At 46.0% G+C, this 16,809-nt stretch overlaps 1 protein-coding gene across 3 annotated transcripts in view; it reads left to right on the forward strand.

Annotated features, from left to right (window-relative positions):
• Window positions 1-450: 450 nt before the first annotated feature.
• The window catches only part of BIVM (basic, immunoglobulin-like variable motif containing), a 277,159-nt gene continuing 260,800 nt past the window's right edge, over window positions 451-16,809 (forward strand). The window contains exon 1 of one of the 3 annotated variants that reach the window (XM_085622282.1): window positions 451-674. The gene's annotated coding sequence lies outside the window, so the exon portion shown is untranslated. The remainder of the gene's footprint in view (window positions 675-16,809) is intronic. The other 2 variants (XM_085622284.1, XM_085622283.1) reach the window with 2 other exon arrangements.

The raw sequence follows: 16,809 nt of genomic DNA on the forward strand, positions 1-16,809 counted from the left end.
AGGTATTGGGGCGCCGAAACATGAGCACCAGTTACGTTACACAAAGACACATTCATTTATGGTAGGCATGAGAAAATTAAGTGAGGAGCTCGTCGAGAAGGGCGTGATGAGCCAGCAGGGTGCTAATCTGATGAGCTGTGAAATCATTTTTCCAAGTTGTACAGCCTCCCCTGTATCTACTTCCTGTGAAATAAAAACATGGTGTTAACTCACCTTTGTGCAAGATAAACAGCACCCCTTCCTCCCATTTAGTCTATATTCCATACACTTATACATAACAAAGTTTTTACGATGTTTCGACATGGTTATACAACATAATTATATTGGGAACAGTGTTAGCTCTCTTTACAGGAGCTTTCTCTGCCAACCGCCAACCCTCGGCTTGGAGCAGTAATCGCTTCCGGGCGGCTGAGGCGGCGTCTTCCGGGGTAATGTGAGTTCTCACATCCGTTTGACCGCGCAGCATTTCCTCATGAAGGTCCTTCCTTTTTAACCAATTGCAGGATTTATAGGGCGGTACTGTCGCGTAGGACTGCCCCCTCCCTTGTCACTCAGCATAATTTCTACCTCTAATCGCTCCTGCTTTAGTGCTCGTACTGATTACAATTTCTAATCTAAGGTGACATAGAGGCTATTTATTTGGATCTATAAAACCCTCATTCGGGCGTCAGGAGGTGAGTTACATTTCCCGGATTCACCTGTTAGATTCGGGAGTTTGGTTTGTTTTAGTACCTTTAGTCAATATATAATTCACCCGAAATTGCTGTAAAGTACCTGAGTTTTGTTATTCGAACTTCGTTCCCCGTATAATCAATTTGAAATACCTTAGAGACACTGTTCCTGTAGAAACTGCTTTTACTGTTCGAAAATTGTTGTCATTTTCAGCATTGTCTGGTATCAGCCCTTTAGGATGGATGTAAAAGGTTGGTGGGAGTCTCAAAAAGAAGCATAGACTTAATAATGTGTCCAGTCGAGAGCCGTGCGCTGCGTAGTCAAGGGTGCACCTTTATGCATGTAACTTGGAATCCTTTGCGTCACATAATATGCCACATGGCCAGTAATTGTGTGCCACTGTGAGTTTTCTATATCGTTATATCGTATCCAGACATATCCAGGGCTGGGCAGGCATTTTATTCCACTGGGCATTTCCGCTGTGGGCTGGAGCCAGTGGAGGCCGTTTTTGAAAGCCAGTGCTGCTCCTTGTACCTTTGTCACTCCCCCAGCTGCCCGAGGGTATTGCAGAAGGCACGGGGAGGCTTCATGGAAGAGAGTGGGAAAGGAGAGACAAAGCAATAGGCAGAAGAGCAAGAGGTGAGAGAGAATGGGATGAAAAGAGGGAGCGGCGCTGGTTTGAGCATTTTTTGCCAGGGCTGCTTTTGGTTCTCCAGTCTAGCCCTGAATGTATCACACAGCAACAAGATATGCCTGAAATAATCCAAAACCTATTGGCTTTACTTGTTAGCAATAACAGATAAACGTGTAACATAAAATGATAATGCTCCCAATAAATAGAACTGAAAATGTTTCAAATCTGTAATTATGAGGCTGGATTAAGCATTGCTAATGTCTGTGGAATAGCTAGTTGTTTCTGGAGTGTCCCAATCACAATTGTTTTCCCCTTCAGACCACTTTCCTCTGTAGTCTTTCACTCTGTTAGACACACCTTTTTTTCTCCCACATCTTTCTGAAATATTCCAGCTGCTTGGCTCATCCATCATGTCATTGCTTCATGTTACTGTTTTTCATTATGCACATACTTCCTATGGCCACCTCCCTTGCACCATTCCCTCTCACATACACACATTCTCCTGTCTCCTCATCTGCAAGCATAGCGTTTTCTTTTACTTTTGTTGGGAGGTAAAAGTTCTCTGCATGGCAAGAAACCTGTAACCCTGCCTTGAGTGCCCAACTATACTGTTTTCTGGATCCCTAATGCTGATTTTTTTGGCCCTAGGTTAACACTGATCATATGTGTGCACCATGACTGTCTCACTGATTGCAGTTGTGTTGGACCCGGAGGGGTGCCCAAAGTGCCACCCTCATAGTGGTGAAAGGCTACCCCTTCACCAGGAGTTAAGCAGCACAAGCACGGTGGTGGTAGCATACCATGTAGTGATAAGTAGTAGCAGGACCGGCTTTAGGGCAGTGCGACAGGTGCAGCCGCACTGGGCGCTGACCTGTGGAGGGGGGCGCTGTGACCTCATGGGGGCACTGTGCTTAGCAATATCTTATGATTGGAGAGACGAGGGTCACATTTGCAGGTGGTAGTGAGAGAATCCGAGGAGGCGGTCATGGGATGTGGGGGCGCCAAAATTGATTGTCGCACCGGGCGCCACCGGCGCTAAAGCCGGCCCTGAGTAGTAGTGAACAGGACCTCTTTACCCTGTGTGAGGCCTACAGCCTCGCTCACCTTTTTTAAAAGTCCCCCTGCTGTGTGCTTAACTCACCCTTGGCCTACATCAGGTACACGCGGAGAGCTGTTCAGTGCAGGAATAGTGACTGTACTGGATGTGTGTGTGCCTGAGAAGGGTATAGAACAGATATAGATCAGTACTGTGCAGTTTATATGTGTGTTTAGGGCATGTCTTGTATGTGTTTTTGCTAGGAATACATTGCATGAGAGATGTAGTGCTATGCAGTGCATGCACAATAAAAGCATATGCTCAGTGTATGTGTGCTTGAAAGAAGAACACTACATGGATGGCGAAGTGTTGTGTAGCAGACACATGGTGAGTATGTGTGCTGGCAGTGTGTGTGTGTTACAGATTGCACACCCTGCTACAGTATAGAAAGTTTCAGTCCTGAACAGAGCATGCAGACTGAATGTGTGTAGTGAATGTATGCATAGTTGTGGTGGTACAATGCATGGAGGTAACAGTGCTGGATTGTAAGAGTGCTGTAAGTGTACACTGAGGAAAGGTGCCTAAAATGGTATATTTCATAGAGGACCATAGTTTCCATTTTAGGAAGCCCAGGCATGCCTGGTGAAGACATGAGGATGAGAAGAATTTTCCCAGACAGATTTGCGTATCGCTGCATTCCTGTGGGCTGGGTGGGACACACTGGAGGAAAGGAGGAAGAGACACTCCCTTTACACTTCAAAAAGGTTGCTTTTTAGTTCGGTGATAGATCACAAGGAAGAAGCCTGGACACATCTCAGGAAAGGAGAGGCGCTGATAAGGGAATCAAATAGAGTAGGGCTGGGAGTCTGGGATTAACCTTTTGATGCACTATCACTGTGGCTGATAGACAAGTGTGAAGAACTTTGGTCATTCCATGACTTGGGTTGTGGGTCAATCAACTTTAGACTCTTGCTTGCTGTGACAGATATCCTTTCAGGATTAATGAAGAAAAGGAAAAATTTACACTTTATAAAGAAGCTGAACCCCAACATAAAACTTAAAAAGACTTGAATCCTAAATCACGTGTGGTGAGTGGAAAAGGACTATAAGTAGGGGAATTCGCAACCCCAAAATGTATAATCTGCCAAGCAGCCAGACGGGCTGTGTGAGGAGGGTAATCTCTGCAAGACATCTGCCTGTGACCAGGACTGGGGCCAAATGGCTGCTTGTCTCCCTGCTGGGTGAGGGGACTTCAACCAGGAAACTAAGATCGCCTTCCCTTTAGCCCCAGCGTCTGCCTGCATGCCAAGACCAGTGTGCCCTATGGGAAAGAGGAGAGCGTTGGAGGGAGCGAGTTCCAGTGGGTAGGCCTCCTGTGAGGACTCCCTATGTAAGGTGTGACAATTCGGGTGTGCATCGATAGAGCCGTAGCCCTTGTACAGAAGTTTCAGCTCAGCACCCTCCCTATGCCAGGAGAGGGCCCCCGTGGACTAAGCCATGAGCTAAGTGCTATGCATGAATGGACGAGCCCATCCTGCAAGACCTTCCTCATTAAGTTGGGATAGTGCTGCCCCATATCATGCTCCAAAGCATCTGAACGATAAAGTCCTGGGAGAAGTCTCGATCATTGAGCACAGGAGTTGTGCACATGGCCTGGTTAATGGAGTCAAATGCAGTTTGGCATGCCTCTGTCCAAATCGCATTTCTGGGCTGCTTCTTCGATATCCACTCTGTCAAGGGGACAACAATGGTGCCATATCCCTTGACAATGGACTTGAGGCCCAAGTGTGCTCTGATCTCAGTCTGGGTTTAGTAGGGCAGCCAGGCCATGATGGTTTCTATCTTGGGCTGAAGGGGTTGCACCTTCCCCCTGCCCACCAGGTGTCCCAAGTGCACCACAAGCCCCTGCACTATCTGGCACTCGATCAGCTCACCATCCCGGGGTTGGGGGTGAGCATCGGTCTTAGTTACTGAATGTAGCCCTCTATAAGCTACACAGATCCTCCGTTCAGATGTGGTGCCCGGTGGGGCAGCTTTTGGTACTAGAACCACAAGACTGGACCATGGGCTACTGGATGATTCTATCACCCCCATCCCCAGCATCTTAGACACTTCAGCCTTGATGCGGGACCTCACCTTATCTGACAACCTGTAGGACTTATTCTTAACGGGGAGCATGTCCCATGTGTTCACATCAAGGGTATCAAGGTGGGTAGTCCCACGGATAAGGCAGAACAGAGCAGAGCATTGCCCCAGCATGTGGTAGCAGTCTCTCTGTTGTTGAGGAGTTAGAGTGGGAGGAAAGGATTACTCCCTCCACTAACCCATCTTTCTCCTTAGAGGCTAAGATGTCAGGGAGAGGTTCACTCTCCTCTCCCTCTTCACAATCTGCCACCATCAGCACAGTGAACTCAGACCTTTCAAAGTGGGGTTTCAGGCGATTTACATATTGCACCCTGTGGGGTTGCCTAGAAGTCTTGAGGTCCACCAGATAGGTGGCCTTACCCTTTCTTTGAATGACATCATAGGGCTCATTCCAGCGATCCTGGAGGGCCTTGGTGTCTACCGGCTCCATCACCCACACTTTCTGACCAGGTTGAAACTCCACAGTGGTAGAATGTTTGCCATACCACTCCTTCATGACTTACTGGCTGGATTCAAGGTTACTAGAAGCTTGCTTCCATAAATTAGCCATCTGGCTTCTGAAGGCTAGCATGTTGCCCACTACATCCTGGGGTACCTTCCTGGGAGCTTGCTCCTTCCCTTCTTTCACCAGACTCGGAGGTCCTCTGACTGGGTGCCCATACAACAGCTCGAAGTGGCTCAAATCCACTCCTTTCTGTGGCTCCTCTCTGGAAGCAAACAGGCATGGTAAGAGGATATCCCACTTTTTTCCCCAGGGCCTCCGGCAGGCCTCCAATCATGCCCTTCAGGGTCCTGTTGAACCTCTCAAGTAACCCATTGGTTTGTGGACGGTAAAGGGTGGAGAACCTGTAAGTTACCCCACACTCCTTCCACATTGACTGCATATCATTAGACATGAAGTTTGTTCCACTGTCAGACACTACATTCTTGGGGAAACCCACTTGGGAAAAAATCTCCATCAGGGCCTTTGTCATTGCGAGTGCAGTAGTCGTCCTCAGATGGATTGCCCCTGGGTACCTAGTGGCATAATCCACCAGAACCAGGATAAACCTGATACATTTTGGGGATCCATAGGCCCTACAATGTCAATGCCAACCCTCTCAATGGGGGTGCTAGTGACAGGCAAGGGATTTTAGGGAGGCATTCAGGCTCTGCCCTGTCTTCCCACGACCTTGTAGGCCATGCAAGTCCTTCAGTACGCATCTGAGGAAGTCTTGATCCTTGGCCAATAGAAGTGGGGGACAAACCTTGCAAAGGTCTTGTCTTGGCCTAGGTGTCCTGCCAGGAGGATTTCATGAGCCAGCTCCAGTTGGAATGGATGTCCCATGCCCAGAAGCCTTAGGCTCACCGTACAGGAGGTTGTCCTCCCAGTAAATGTGGTGACTACCAGAGGCGTCACCTACTGCTTGGGTTGCAGCCTGTTGCTTCATGTCCTCAAAGGTTGGGCACTAACTTTGTGCCCTACAGAACTTCACCCTGGTGTGTCTACCTTCCATGTGCCATCCAGCAAGCTCAGGCAGGTCACCAGGAGAAGCAATGTCCTCCTCAGTGGACTCTGGGGCGGCCACCCATCTCAATGGAGGTAAATTCAGGGACTGGTTTGCCACGCCCTCTGTCTCTCCCCTTCTTAGTAGCTGACTGGGACTTTGTTCCAAGTTCCAGCCCTTCTTGACTCCCTTCCCAAGCAGCCATGGACCTTGTTGTTGCACAGATCCACTCAGGATCTCCACATGAGCCTTAAGTTCCACTTCCTTCCAGGTAGTGTGCTCAAGGTCATTACCCAACAAACAGTCCTCTGGTATGGCAGGGCTCACTGCAACTTTCAGAAGACCTAAATTCCCCCCCCCCTACTAAAATGGAGCAAGGGCCACTGGATAGTGACTCTCTCTTTTGTCAGCTACCACAACTGGAATGCATTAGGAATTACCTGCTCTGGGGAAACTAGCTGACTCCTTACCATAGTCATACTGGTTCCTGTATCCCTCAGAGCCTCCACACCTTGCCCATTGAAGGTGACCCATTGTCTATACTTTGTAGCGTCACATGTTTCTTAAGAACCATCTTGCAGTCACCCTGGGATACTAGGGTAACTTCACTAAACTATCCCCCCCCCCAATAACTGGGAAATCCCTCCTTCAGCACTGTGCTAACCACCCCTGGAATCATTCCTCCAGTGGGAGGTTGTGCTCTTTTTGGACATATGGAAACCCATTTGTAGCGTCCATACTCCATGCACTCATAGCACTTGGGAGTTCGGAGCTGCTGACTTTTGTCAGGGGAGTTTTTCTTCTGGTCGCCAGATTGGAAATGAGAACCAGACCCTTTCCCCTGTGAGTTATTTTGGGAGCCTGAAGAGAACTGCTTCTTTTTATCTCCCCCACCTCCTTCCTCTGATGGGAACCATGACTACTCTTTTTGGAGTCCACCTTCCCCCGATACCTTCTTGGACACTCTGGTGCTGACCCATAGGTCCGGCTCCTCAGCAAGCTTCCTGGAGTCAGTAAGCTTGCTTTCAACCAGATGTTGGCGCAACTATGGAAAACAAGTATGTAGAATGTGCTCCTTTAAAAGCAAGATGTACAACCCTTCATAATCATCTACTTTGCTGCCCCTCGCGCAACCAGTGCCATACCAGAATCAACCAATAAATCCATCCATGTTTGTGTAGAGAGTTTGTGACTGGCCCTGAACCGTTGCCTGTAATTCTCAGGGGTCAACTTAAACTTGCTGACTGAAATCGTCTTCATGTCAGTGTAGCTGGTCTGGTCCAACGCCTCTAATATAAGGAGTATGTCTACTATGGGCATGAACCGCCAAAGACTACCCCTCCCCTCCCCCAAACTCTTCTGGAACACTGTACACTTTTAGTGCCACTTAATAGACTGCCAACCATTTATCTAGGTCATCCCTCACTTTATAACTGGGTACTGTATCTTTTGGGATATGACATCTGGACTCTTGTGTAGACAGTCCAGGTATGCTTCCACCAATATTGTTTTGCTGGAACCCACTCGTAGGGCTCTAATGTCCAGATCTATGAGGTTCAGCTCTTGGGCCATTTTCCTCTCCTCCAGGGCCAGCCTCTTCTCAAGAGCTTGCTCATTTACTAATTGGGCAAGGGCCTGCTCTTTCTCTAGTTTGGCAAGGGACAGTGCCTGCTCCTTGTCACTCTTGGCAAGGGCCTGCTCCTTTTCCAATTTCAATTTTGCAAGCTCAAGTTTATCACCTCTCCTCCCTTCTGTCCTCTAGTTCTACCAGGTACAGGTTCTTAGATGACACACTGCTGCCTGGCCTTGAGTGGACTTACAGTCCTGGGAGGAGAGTGCTCCCCTCCTGTCTCTGCAGCATGACAAGACCCTCAGTTAGGTCCTGATATGATTTATCCTCAGAATCAGACCCCTTCATCCTCCTTTACATTTGGGTGGGCAGCTGTCCATGCTCTTAAGGGTTTCTGTAGCTCTGCGCTCTTGGCACTTTCCTTATGAAAAACCCTTATCTCCTTGGAGAACTCCTTGAGCTGGGCCAATGTGTATGCATCCAGATTGGCCAGCTCGAATTCCAATTTGCCAGGCAGGACCACAGACTTTGCAGAAAAAATGGGACTTGGGGAAAAATACTTTGGAAAAAACAAAAAATGTCAAATCTGGGAGAATTGAAAAAGGCTTGAATTGGTCTCAGTACAGAGTTGTAGTGAACAATTACTTACTCTATGGTATTGCACAAACAAAAGTCCTATCCTCACCACAGATCACCAATGTTAGAAATGGGATCCCTAATTGGCTGAGGTATGCACCTAGTCCAGGCAGGAACCACCAGGATGCGTCGATCTGCGTCACTCATTGAAGGCGATGCGTCAGTTTCGAAGACGGGTACTAGAGTCGAGCGGAATTGAGTGATGCACTGGATGCTGCCACACAGTCGAGGGAATGCATCGATCTCACCAAGCTGCAGTTGTGGCGATTCCCTGTCTGATGCGTCAGTCCCTGGAGGCAAAGCACTGGCTCCAAGGCGATGCGCTGACTTTACTCCCACAACCGGGTGGATGCGCCGGTTCTTCTACATGCAGATTTGTATTGCAGAGACGCTGTCAGTCACACAGAGCAGTAAGGTAAGAGAAATGTCCACTTTCAAAAAGTGGCGTTTCTGAAACAGTAATGTTAAATCCAACTTCACCAGTAAGAAGGATTTATCATTAGCATTCCTAACTTATGAAGCATGAAAATGCTACTCCTCTCAGATCAAGAATTATATCTTAAAAGTATATTAAGGAATTCCCAATGCTAGCCTGCAGAGGAGTAGGCCTCACAGTAGTGAAAAATGAATTAGGCTTTTTGTCACTAACAGGACATGCAAATCCTAAAGGTACACGTCCTACCTTGTACTTACATACCACCCTGCCATTAGCATTACTTGGGGCCTACCTTAGCTGTGACTTATAAATGTAATAAAAGGGGAGTTTAATGCTTGGCAAGTAGTTTTAAATGCCAAGTCAAAGTGGCAGTAAACTGCACACACAGTCAGGTTTGAAAGGCTACTTCTGTAGATGGCACAATCAGTGCTGCAGCCCAGTAGTAGCATTTGTACAGGCCCTGGGTATATGGTATATCACTTTACCAGAGACTTACCAGTACATCAAATATGCCAATCATGTAGACACCAGTTTCCTCATGTTTACGGGAGAAGCACAAGCACTTTAGCACTGGTTAGGAGTGGTAAAGTGCTCAGAGTCCTAAGGCCAACAAAAAGAATCCGGAAAACACGAGGAAAAGGGATTAAAGTCTGGGGGATGACCACCCTAAGGATGCTAGGTCTAACAAGCACCATATACACTTGACTAAATCCTAAAGAGTCAAAGGGGAACACTTGAGCATAGCCTAACAGAGCATTCCCTGAGTGCAGCCACCAGTCAATGGGAAAATAACCCTGAACATATTACAAGAAGGAGGGTGGGACAGGGATTTACTGGACAACTTATTGAGCGCTGACTTTAAGGATTTGTGTTGTTGCTTCAGAATGTCGTATTCGTATGCTTGTGTAGAATTAGAAGAAAAATACTTATTTTTCTTATAAAAGCAAGTATTTGACTGGACATTGATTGATTTATTGTTTATTCTGTTTGCACTTTGAGTTATGGGTCCTGTTCCTTGTCCTGTATCTATACTCTCCCCAAGGCAGATCCTTGACTGCTCGACCACAGCTAAGACTGAGAGACAAGTGCTGAAGGGGTATGTGGCACAGTTGAACAAGAGTATCAGGAGTAAAAGGCCTCAACCACCACAGTTGGGCCCAGTAACCCCTACGTGCTCACCCCAAGCTACCCTACTTCAATCTGCCCTACTTCAATCTACCCCACTCTAACCCAATCTACTGCACTCCACTCGAATCTACTCTAACTCACTCCACTCAACCTAACCCAGTCAACACTACCCCACTACACTCTTCCCCACTCTACCAAAATCTACTGCACTCCCCTCAAATCTACCCAACTCTGCTCTAATCTAGCCACTCTACTTCAATCTGCCCCACTCCCATCCACCCCAATCCACCCCATTGCAGTGTACTCCAATCCACTCTACCCAACTTCACTTCAATCTACCCCACTCTACTCCCCTCCAATGTACCCTAGTCCAATTTACCCCACTTCATTCCAGTTTACCCCACTCCACTGCAATCTATCCAACTCCTCTCCATTGTAATCTACCCACTCTACTCCAATCTATCCCACTCTACCACAATCTACCATACTCCAATCTACCCCACTCAAACCTACCCCACTCCACTCTACCACACTCCACTCCACTCTACCCAAATGTTTCCCATTCCAATTCATTCCAATCTACTCCACTCCATTCTGATCTAACCCAGTCCATCCCACTCCAATCTACCCCATCCCAGTCCACCCCAATATGCCCTACTTTATCTACCCCTCCCCATTCTATCCCACCCCAATGTACACCTATCTACTCCACTCCAATCTACCCCACTTCACCCCCTGCAGTCTACCCCTCCCCTCCCCACTCCAATCCACCCCACTCCAATATACCCCACCCATCCCAGTCTACCCCGCACCACTATCCAACACCACTACAACCACCTCCACTCCAATCTACCCGAATCCAAACTACTCGACACCTATCTGTCACACTCCAATCCATCCCACGCCACCCCACTTCATTCCAATCTACCCTACCATAATCCATCCAATCTACCCCACGCTACGCCAGTCTACTCCTCTCCACTCCAATCTACCCAACTCCAATCTGCCCCAATCAACTCCAGTATATCTCACTCCAAACTACCCCACTCTCGTCCAAAGTACCTCACTCCTCACAAGTCTAAACAACTCCGCTACAGTCTGCCCCACTCCACCCCAATCTACTACACTCCAATTTTGTCCACTCCAAGCTACCCCAGTCTACCCCACTCCACCCCACCCTACACCATTGTGATCTATCCCACTCCCCCAATCTACCTTACTCCACTCCAATCTACGCCACTACAAAATACCCCAATCTACCCCCACTCATTCCATTCAACCCTACTATACTCCACTCCAATCTATCCGACTCCACTCCTGTCTACTCCACTCCACCCCAATCCACCCCACTCCAGGCTACCCCAATATAGCCCACTCCACCTTTACCTATCCTCCCCTACTCCACTCCAATCTACTCCACTCCAGTCTACCCCACTCTAATCTACCCTACTCCACTCCAATCTGCCCTAGTTAAATCTACCCCACTCCAGTCTACCACGCTACTCCACTTTATCCCAATCCACCCCACTCCAATCTACCCCAACCCATCCCTGTCTACCCCACACCACTCCAATCTATTCCACTCCCCCAATCTACCCCACTCCAGTCCACCCCAATATACCCTGCTCGAATGTACCACTCCTCAATCTACCCCACTCCAATCTACCTCTATATACCCTACCCCACTCCACTCTTCCCCACTCCAATCCATTCTACTCTACTCTAATCCATCCAGTCTACCCACTGCACCCTAATCTACACCACTACACTCCACACCTATCTACCCCACTACAATCTACCCCGCTCCACTCTTCACCAAACTACACCCACTGCACTCTACACCACTCCACCTCAGTGTACCCCAATTCAAGCTACCCCACTCCGATCTACTCCACTCCAATGTATCCCACTCTACCCAGACCTACCCCGCTCCAGTCACCCATCACAATCTACCCCATACCACTCCAAACTACCCCTACCTACCCCCACTCAATTGTACGTACTATAATCAGGACTCCAAAAATCCACTCGACCGCTCGCATATGCGAGCTAAATTTAACGAGGGCGAGCTGTTTTTAGGTCCTACTCGCCCTTTCTGGAGAGTAGGAAGACAAACTACCTTTTGTCCTCTGTCTGTGAAAACGGAGCAAATGTTACAAGATAACAAGATTTAAAGGCATTTTTATTGCTCACAAAGTTAATGAGCAATAAAGATGCCTTTAAATCTTGTTATCTTGTCACATTTGCTCCGCTTTCAGAGACGGAGGTCAAGTAGGTTGCAGTTCGGTCGAGGAGATTTTTCAAGGTACTAGTCCTGCAGGACTAGTACCATTTTTGGGATTTTTTCGAGCCCTGTATAATCCACCCAGTCTCCCCAACTGCACTCCAATCTACTTGAATTCACACCACTCCACTCTTCCCCAATCTACTCCACTCAAATCTACCCCAGTATATCCCACTCCATTCTACTCCCAATCTACCCCACTCTGATCTACCCCAATCCATTCCACTCCAATCTACCACCCTAGTCGACCCAACTCTCCCACTCCAATCTACCCCAATTCACCCCCCTCCATTCTAACCGCACCCCACTCTACGCCAATCTATCCATCTCCATTCTACCCCAATCAACCTCATTCCACTCTACACAAATCTACCCCACTCTAATCTACCCCACCCCACGCTAGTAACCTTTAGCCATGGTAAATAGCAGCCACACTTGTGTACCACATGGCTAAAACACATTGCCAAAGCCAATAGCCGTCCCATAGGCTTTGCAAATGCTTGCTTAATATGGTTCTAAGTCTCTAGTGCAACAGTGTGAAATTGTACCATGAAATCATCTCTCTTTATTTAAAATATAGCTTAAAAGGCAATTTATGGTACTTCAAGGTCATGATAATATATAGTCACATATACATTTCCAAATAAATAAAAAATAATAAAAATACACAGTGGTTAGAAATTCCTGTCACTCAAAGCTCAAGACATGTAGTTTGGAAACAATGACAAGAAGTCTTTATATTAATTTTGTCCTCTTGACAAGAGACTCCAGCCCTCCTCAAGGACGAACCGTTTTCCTTTCAGCTTACAGTAGCTCAAGAGGATTGTCTGTTGCTGGAAGACACATATTCCAATGTGTAATATATTCAAAATTGTATGTATGATGCAAAGCATTCATTGATGCAACACCTTTACCGTTAGTGTAAGCGTTCCACTAGAACATTTGAACTGAAGCTGCAGTTGTTTTTTACTCTGCACTGTTACTCTTCTAAAAAGTCCCCAGTGCATGTCCTCTGACCCCTAATACTTGTCAAGAGTGTCTATACTCCCAATTGGCTTATTTAATTTGCCTATAGGTCCATAGTATATGATACAAAATAAACCCAGAGCCTGTAAAGTGACATAGCAAAGAGGACTACAGGCCTGCCAACAGTAACTTGGCTTTGCAGGTTTATATTTCAAATTCAACTGGTCAAAATAGCACCCTTTAACAGGACACATTCTCCTTTTTAATATTAATAAGTCCCCTGAAGTAGGTCTTAAATGCCCATGAGGCAGAATGCATGATATTTAAAGAAGGTTGTGTAAAAGTTTAATATTAAACATATCCTTACAGTGACAATGGCCTAGAAGCAGTTAATAAAGTTTATGTCTGCCTAGCAACCAGATAAAAAGTTCTTCCTTGGACTTTTAAATATATTAGTTACAAATCACATTTTTGGGACTAATTGGTGAAGTTGGATTTGTAAGAAATATTTCACAAAAGTTACCTTTAGGCTGCCCAAAGCATCTAGAAGCCCATTTATCGGGGCTTTCAACTGTCGCCCAATAGCTGAATAGCTTGTTGCTTAGGTGTGAATTGGCTGCTAGAGCTAAGACAAAAGGCTTGGATACGGGAAGTTGTCCTGTTCCTCTGACAGGATGCACACCTGGACAGTACCCAGAAACTTAATTATCTTCAAAGGGGCCTGTTCTGTCATAGGCAGAGGTATCTCATACATGGGCCTGCCCCCTTTATTGTCCTTATATCCAGCCAGGCACCAATCCCAGTGGGAAAGGAGCTGTCACCAGAACCCTTTGTGTGTGACTAAAGGGGATGGTTTACTAATTTTCCTGGTCACACCTCTAGAGTGGGCACAGGAGCTCTGCACAGGATAGGAACGGTTCTGCCATTTTTGTTTTAGATAGAGAGGGGCACTGTGGGATTGTTTGGAGAAAGGCACAAATAAACAGCTGCAAAAGCAGGTAGGGTTAGCCCTGGAAACCTTTTCCCTATTGGTCAGCGAGGGGCCAGGCATCACCCCCTCCCACAGTCTAGTTCCAGGTATAAATGTGGCACCTCTGGTAACAAATGTTCAGAACACTACTTGACATGTGGAAGACAAAATAAGGGCTGAACCTACTGTTGTGACCTGTGAGGAGACCTGAGAGGCTGGGCCGGCTCCCACTTGCACCCAGGACAAAGAATGCGGCAGCCGAGTGTCAGTTGGCTGACCTCCTGTTAAGTTACAGGGATTCAAAAGCTGCATAAAGACCCCTTTCCTGAAAAAGCTCTGCTGACCACTTTCAACTGGACTTTGCTGGAGTGAATCCTGATCCCAAGTGCTGTTACTGAGGTCTTGGAACCCTTGGCTGGTGTTAGATTGTACTCCTCCTGCCCAAATTGCAGAAGCTGGGACTTTAAAACTTTTTTGCCAACCTTCTACCTGGATAACCAACAGAGACTGGGATCTCAATTGAAGCCATCACTGTCAACTCGTCAGTGAGCCTCAACTTGCTGGTTTGCCCCACTAAAGGAATTTCTGCTTTCTAGAGACATTTATAAGTAGGAACATAGAGGGCATCACTGGGACCGACGCTGAACAGCATCAGATAGATGTTGTGGCCTTCCTGGGCAGGGACTTTGCTTGAATGGAGATTTCCCGCCCTCATCGATGACCACATGGGACCCCACTTACCAGCAAATTGCTGTCAACAAGCCTCTGCTTCAGATCCAGCTTGCAGCTTGCTCTGCCGAGAACTTGTCGATGACCACTTTTTCTTAATAAAAATGTCTAAGGTAAACTGTCGACTGGGATGAACCTGGTCTGTGTATCCGACTTGTGAGCCATCACAATTGACCTTAACTTTTGACTTTGACCCAGGCTAGCGTGATCAGTTATACACGGTTAGTGCTTTGCACTTTTTGGCTCTGTTTGTATTTGCAATTTTAAAAATTCATAGCTCATGTTACCCTAAGTTGTTGTTTTGCTGTCATTAAGTTCAATAAAATATTCTCTATTGTTCTTAATTGAAGTGGGATTTTGATTGTTTTGTGTTTTATTTGACTTTTTTCACTGTTTTGGTACTCCTAAATGCATTGCACATTTTCTTAAGTTATCCTGTTTGCTCTGTGCTATACCAACCTTTACTGGCTCTAACTCAAAAGCAACATTAAAACTTGTGATGGACTAGAAGCCACCCCAGTTAATCATCCACTTTTGCAAAATACAACTGCTTCCAAAATGCTCCTTGATAGTATACAGATACATGCAGAAGAACGGAAGTACGATGGGGTATTGCATTCAAAAAGTACCCCAAACATATTTGCAATTTAAAAATAATTAGTAAATCTTGCAAATAGGTTTGCTAAGCATGTGTTTGCCTTCAAATTAAAACTTTTCCAAAATATTTGAACTTTAAAAAAAGAGATGACGCTTACTGTTTTGCTAAGTAAGGCTTCATTTGATAAAACATCCTTGATGCTTGACTATATTAAAATAATAAAAAAAACAATAGTAACGGATAAGCAACGTCAAACAAGTATGGGCAAACATAATTTGGGGGCCCGGGCAGAAAAGTTCACCTGCACATTCATGATCTTCCATGGGTGCAGATTTATGAGGCCGAAATTCCCAAGAGTTCATAGAGGTAGGTCGGGAAACCTACAACAACCCAACTTGTTTGTTAAGGGATAGGGTGTTTTCCAACCTTGGAAAAAGGTTTACTTCTGCCCTTGTCCGGGGTAAATGAATGACCTTTTCCAGGATGGGAAGGGGTTGGAGGGTAGTTGGTGTCTACTTTGTAACATGTAAGTTTGAGAGAGTTTCCCAAACTCATACATCATTCCAATCCTAAAACTACCACATCCATCATGCTTCTAGCCCCTTTGAGTAGATTTGCTCGCACGGATATCTTCATGCTTTTCAAATCATCTTATTCACTGCAAAGCCAACGCTTGCACATGTATGCCTAACAGACACACCTAAATAGCTATGACAGTTGGGCCTATAACATGTTGATTGACATGGCAGAGTTAATCTAATTGTATAACGTAAATGCCAAGTAGTTGATATTCCAGTACGCATATGCTCAATATTATCACAACCACAAAAACTGAAGCATGTGGGAGGAAGTGATTTGCCTGCTCAAGAATTACACAATGTGGTCAAGGGGAGTAAGTAAAACTGCGAGCAGTCTTGTTAATCTTCATTTGGCAAACCAAGCACTGGACTGCAAGTATAACCTGGTCTTACTTGTAGCAACTTTTCTTTTTTTTTAATCCATTGAACAATTAATATAAATTTGCCAGAGTCACAAGATGCTTCCTTGGAACTGTCACCCAGCAATAAAACTATTCTGGACAAGATTTATCAGTGTAGAGGCTATCTCATTAAATCTGTGTGCCAATATTGTCATAATTATGTTATAATACGAATTTAACAGCATTTAAGGGTGACATAAATAAGGATCCTCAACAATTTTCCCTTTTTTTAAAAAGCTAACCTTATTGGCTAGGTTAAAGGAAAGTGGATGGGCCCCCCACCTAAGATAAAGTTGGCTAATGAGCAAATATTCTATGAATATGTCAGAAAACTCTTTATAAAGTTAGGACGGAAAGCCATCAGAGCTGCAAACCTTGCAATTTGACAAAATACGAACCAACTCTTCCAACTCTTCCTTGTTAAAGCAGCTAACAATTTTTCACCTATTTTCTTCCAAGAGTGCAGGCATGTAAATTCCTCCTAAAAACACGCCAATGCCTCTTTATCAACTCTATGGCTCTAGTTATAGATCTGGTTG

Source organism: Triturus cristatus, chromosome 8 (genome assembly GCF_964204655.1).
Source record: "Triturus cristatus chromosome 8, aTriCri1.1, whole genome shotgun sequence".
Lineage (NCBI taxonomy): Eukaryota > Metazoa > Chordata > Amphibia > Caudata > Salamandridae > Triturus > Triturus cristatus.